The following is a 6,222-nucleotide window of genomic DNA, read 5'->3' as shown; positions in this document are numbered from 1 at the left end:
AAATCTCTCTCACAGAGAATTTTCTATCTCTCACTCTAAGCCTCTCAAAATCGTGATTGAAGTACTACTGCTGATCAACCTTGAGCCATATATTTATAGCTATGTTTTTCCAGCTGTAAGAAGTAACAAACTTAACTAACTAATGGCCCCACAAATGCTGACTCAGCTCGCCACTCAACCCCCTAACAGAATTAACTAACTAGCTTCACAGTAAATGTGAGGGCCTTGAGCCAAGTGGTGCCTGATTTTGGATAAGGGGCTAGTATTATATCACTGTCCTCTGCTTGGAAGTGCTTTCGAAAGGAGATAACACCATTAACAGACACCGAAATGCCTGATGTTGAAACCATTGTGAGAAAAATATTTTTACTATTAATTTTTATTCACATCAAAACATACATTTCTAGTTTTAATATTTTAATATTTTATTTTAATTTCTATTTATATGATTTATTTAATTTATAATAATGTGAATAAAAGTATATTTGAAAATAAGAGTTATATTATAAAATTATGGAGTTATTAACTATTATAAAAATAGTAAGGGATAAATGATATATATTAGTGACAATAGAGGGGAAATTGATAATCTCCCTATATTTATATATCCTCACCGACACTGAGGAGTTCTATGGATCAATTATGCTCTTGTCGGCTTTTGTCAACTTTTTTGCTTTCTTTCAGCCAATAGGCAAATAAATATTTTACTAATAATTGCTAAATCATCTCAAGTATACATGATATTGCCAAATTGTGTTTTTTTTTTAACACTGAAAAAGATAATAAGACCCTAACTTTAATATAAATCCTTTAGTTTACAAAAATTTCTACCACCAGAAATCCAGTCGAGTAGTTTTCAAGTATTTTTATTTTACTATCCACTTGAGTTTATCCTAAAGGAGCTGGGGAATAAAAAATTAATTTATCCAAATTATATAAGATAATTTTATATTGACTGCCTATTGCTCTTCGTATTCTTAGCGTCCCTCCTGATGGTATTGAAGGTTGGCTTCATAATGATTGTATAGGGACTGTTTTTACTCGTTTTGTTCACTTTTAGCTTTGATAAGCTCGTTCTTTTACTAAAAATAAAAAAATAATAATAATTTACACTTTACCAAACCCAACAAGCAAATTGATTCCCAAAAAATTTGATTCGGTTCTTCTTTTTTTTCCCTAAAAATTGGTTCTTTTTTATAAATACACAGATAAAAATAAATCAATAAAAAATTAAAAGTTCTAGTCATATTTAAATTGATGCCAAACCCCCAAAAAAAAAAGATACATTTTTTTATTAAAAATGGCACGTGGCATGATATAAGAGGACATAAGATGCAATTTCATATCCAAAAATTATTAAATTATGTAAAAAAAATACATAATAGATATAATTGAAAAATTTTAGAAAATTTTAGGGTTTGCTTGATCATTTTGCCAACCTTAGGGCTGTGGCTACCATTTTCCCTAAATGAATATATATAATTAAAATATAGAAATTCTCAAAGTGTAGATGCCTAAATGTAGATTTCATATGAATTTACTATTATAATAGTTAGCTGAACATAAATATTGTAATGCCATATGGTGTAAAAATAAATTCACATGAAATTCGTATTTAGGCATCCGCACCTAAGAAGCTCTAATATACATATAGAGAGAGAGAAAAAAAAGGTTTCCAATCCAAGATTCTCAATCATAATTAATTAATTATTATACGGGATAGTATGTAAATAATTATATGAAATCTTTTCTATGTGTAGAGGGGTCATGATTGAACCCATATTCATGTGTAATTTAATTTCCAGACAGAAATAAGTACCAAATCCGTAGACTTTTTTTTGTCAATTTGGATACCAATTTGGCAAACAAATTTTTACTGTTTTACATGTTTGATGAACGGGGAATGGTTGCACTCGTACTATCTTTATCTGATCATTGGATTCGTTTGATAGATATATGATTGTTATTTCAAGCATAGATCAACTAAATCAGGATCGAATTTGAATGCAAGTAGATTGAAGCATGGCAGATTGGGGAAGGAACATATTTGCATACCTAACCGCTCAGGAAAACATGATCACAACATATTCAACACAGAAGATTTATTCAGAATTCAATAAAAGCAAAGAAAAAAAAATCGAAACTCGCTTACAAATATGAAGAAACAAAGATTGAAACATATCAAAACAAGCTTAACCCGAAAACATGATTAAAGCCAACGGTGGATTGGAACATGATCACCTTCACTCAATATTATTTCTGTGGTTCCTCCAATGATGTTTTAAAGGTCAGACCAGAACCAACGAACTTTTCTTCCACAATTTTCTGCAGACGTTGAGACATTGAAGGGGTTAAATAATTTTTCCAATCCCCAACTTCACCTTTCCTTAAGAAGAGAGAATTTTTAGTCCCTGTTGCGTTGACGCTACCACTTTTGATGACTTCCAAATTTTTGATGTTATCTAAACTGCAAAGTTTGGCGATTTATTGTACCACACCTTGCGTGACTTCATCTTCAGAGAAAGGACATCCCAAGAAATCGGCCATTCTCTTAATGTAAAAGGTACCATCTTCTTTGAGGTCTTCATATTTCAAGAACAGTATCTTATCAGATTGTTCTTTGTTGGCTTTCCAATAACCCAACACATGATCCCAAAAGGGTCCAAAACTTTGGATTCCCTTACAAGTCCTCTCGAAAGCTTCATCTAGATCAAGATGAGAGTTGTTGCGTCTCGCTATGAATTGCCATTCTGAGATGAATTGGTCCAAAGGGTTCCTGCAAATGTACACAATTCGACAATTAGAACTCAGAATGGAACTTGGTAGTGAAGCATATGGTACATGCGTTCAAAACATCCTTCTTGTCGAACTCGAAAAGCATTCAAGATCCAGAGATTGGTTATTATTGTGATAGAGGTTAAACTCAACGAAAGGTATAAGATGATGAGGGGAGTAAGCAAGGGGCTATTTTCAATTGCATAACGTGAACGGTTCACAATGGAAAATGTAAGGGTCTTGAGCCAAGCGGTGCCTGATTTCCGATAAGGGACCAGTATTATATCACTTTCTTCTGCTTGGAAGTGCTTTTGGAAGGAGATAACACCATTAATGGCTATGGATGGGCACCAAAATGCTTGGTATTGAAAAAGATCAAAACCAGTGCAGATTTTCACTTTTGGAAGCTGAGTCAAGAACAATTCTTGATCCTCTTTGGCCTTCTCTTCTGCTGTAGCCGAAGAATTTTTAGAATTTTCCATGGAAAAATTTGGTACTGTAACTAAGGGAAAAGGACTTAGATTAATTCTCAGGACTCAGGAGTAAAAGACAAAAAATGCAGAGAAAGAACCGTTTAAGGAATGAGCAAAGCGTTGAAAATGAAACTGAGAAAGGACTTATTTACCCAAAACTGAAACAATTTGGGCAATATCGGAATGCAGATAAAAATGTGGAAGTTTTCTCATATTTTACACAAGAAACATTTTGCAACTGTTGTGCTGCATTTGTTTCTTCTTCAACTAAAACTTATGCTAAGCTAAACGATCCCATAAGTATTTATAGCAAGAGAACTCGTACGGATATTAATTTCATCAATACTAATTATTAGTCAGATTCTACCCTTGCCATCAGCTATCCTTGGAAATCACATTCGACAATGAAAAAGAAAGTAGCTTTATCCACGTATAAAAAATTGAAATGTAGTTATCAATGGTGCTGGCCAAAAACTTTAATATCAATAGTGGGATAAAAAAGAACCATTGAACGAGATCCAATGGTTCATAAACTCAGTGGTAGTCCTAAACACTTAAATTAGAGGAGTCTTAATTAAAAAAATTAATTTAATTTAGAATACTTAATTTTTTTCTACTACTAAATTAAACACATTTAATTAAGTTACCCAAACTTTAATTTAATTAGGGATATTTATTTATTTATTTTTACTTTTCACTTGAACACATTTAAAATCTCAAAAATTTAACTTCTACCCTTACCATCACCTATCATTGAAAAGCACATTCAATAATGAAAAAGAAGATGGCTGCATGCACATGTAAAAAGCTGAAACCTAATGATCAATGGTGCTAGGCTAAAACTTCAGTATCAATGGTGGGATAAAAGAACCCTTGAATGAGATCAAATGGCTCATAGTCAGTGACAAACTTAGACACTTAAATTAAAGAGTGCTTAATTCAAAAAATTTTAATTTTACTTGGATAATTTTTTTACTATTCACTTAAAAACATTTTAATTCTTAAAAATTCAAATTTCATCCTTATTATCAGCTGTAATTGAAAAGCACATTCAATAATAAAAAAGAAGATAACATCATGCACATGTAAAAAGTTGAAATGTAGTTACTAATTGTGCTAGCCTAAAACTTCAGTGTCAATAGTACAATAAAAGTGTACCATTGAATGAGATCAAATGGCTCATAATTAGTGATAGATCTAAGCACTTAAATTAGGGGGATTAATTGAAAAATCTTTAATTTAATTTGAATACTTAATTTTTTTCACTTTTGCTTAAACACATTTAAAGTCTCAAAAATTCAAATTCCACACTTAACATCAACTGTTATTGAAAAGCATATACAATTTTTTTTTTAAAAAAAAAAGATAACTTCATGCACATGTAAAAGGTTGAAATGTAATTATTAATATGCTGGTTGAAAATTTCAATATCAGTATTGACATTAAAGTGAACTATTAAATGAGATCAAATCGTTCATAACTAGTGGCTGATCTAGACATTTAAGTTAAGAGGGTTTAACTCAACAAAAAAATAGTTTAAGTTGGGGTACTTAATTTTCTTTTTTTGTTCACTTAAGCACATTTAAAGTATCAAAAATTCAAATTCTATCCTTACCATCAATTATCATTGAAAAGAACATTCAATAATGAAAAAGAAGATAGCTTCATGCACATGTAAGAGCATCATCAAAAGGTTCTTCAAATAAGATTTTATTACTCATTTGAAGAGCCACATCCACATTTGAGGCTCCAAAAGACACTCTAATTAAAATTCTTCAAATAAAAAATGATTCACTCTCTTCAAATTTGGAGAGTTGCTTTTTCCCTCTTCAATTTATATTTTATTACTTTTCACGGGAGAAAGAGAGAGAAATACTTTAATTGCTTTCGACTTTTCCTTTAAAAAAAGTAATTATTTAATTAAAATAAGATTAACTTATTTATACTTGAAAAGTCTTTTGGAGAATAATATATTTGTTTACTCTTCTATTTGCCATATAGATAAGCAAATAGATATTTGAATAATAAAATTTAAAAAGACTTTTGAAGATGCTATAAAATGTTGAAACATAGACTACATAATTATTAATGATGGTGGGGTAAAACTTCAGTATCAATAATAGGATAAAAAGTGAATCATTGAATGAGTCCAAATGATTCAAAGTCAATAGTAGACCCAGACACTTGAATTGGTGGGCACTAAATTCAAAAAAATTATTTTAATTCAAGATACTTAACTTTTTTTTTAGGGTTTAGCTATGTTGGAGTAGTTTTAAGGTAGAACACACTTTCATAACCACACGATGAAAGTTATAATAAATTTTTTATTATTTATCACTTTCTGTGTGTGGTTGAGATTAGTGCTCTACCGTAGATCTGCTCCAATATAGTCATATCCTTTTTTTAATGTTCACTTAAACACATTTAAAATCTCAAAAATTCAAATTCTACCCTTACGATCAACTATTATTGAAAAGCACACGTAAAATGTTGAAACATAGTTATTAATTGTGCTTGCCTAAACTTTAGTGTCAATAGTTCGATAAAGAGGTGCCATGGAATGAGATCAAATCATTCATAGTTAGTGGTGGATCTAGTCACTTAAACTAGGGAGGCTTACTCCAAAAAAAAAATTATTAAATTTGGAATACTTAAATTTTTTATTTTTACCGTTTACTTAAACATGTCTAAAGTCTCAAAAATTCAAATTCTACATTTAACATCAACTACTATTGAAAAGCATATTCAATAATAATAATAAAAAAAGGATAGCTTCATGAATATATAAAAAGGTTAAATGTAATTATTAATGGTGTTGATCTAAAATTACAATATTGGGATAAAAGTGAACTATTAAATGAGATCAAATGGTTCTTAGTTAATGGCGGACCCAAACATTTAAATTAGGGGGGATTTAATTCAAAAAATTTTAATTTACTTTGGGATACTCAAATTTTTTTACTGTTTACTTAAA

The 6,222-nt window shown here is 30.2% G+C and overlaps 1 pseudogene; it reads right to left on the bottom strand.

Annotated features, from left to right (window-relative positions):
• Positions 1-2,204: 2,204 nt before the first annotated feature.
• Positions 2,205-3,504, bottom strand: LOC18046788 (annotated as a pseudogene).
• Between the last annotated feature and the right edge of the window lie 2,718 nt (positions 3,505-6,222).

The sequence above is a fragment of the Citrus clementina genome, unplaced genomic scaffold (assembly GCF_000493195.1).
Source record: "Citrus clementina cultivar Clemenules unplaced genomic scaffold, Citrus_clementina_v1.0 scaffold_3, whole genome shotgun sequence".
NCBI lineage: Eukaryota > Viridiplantae > Streptophyta > Magnoliopsida > Sapindales > Rutaceae > Citrus > Citrus x clementina.
The sequence above is the reverse complement of the archived record's forward strand: the minus strand, read 5'-3'. Positions and strand labels throughout refer to the sequence as shown.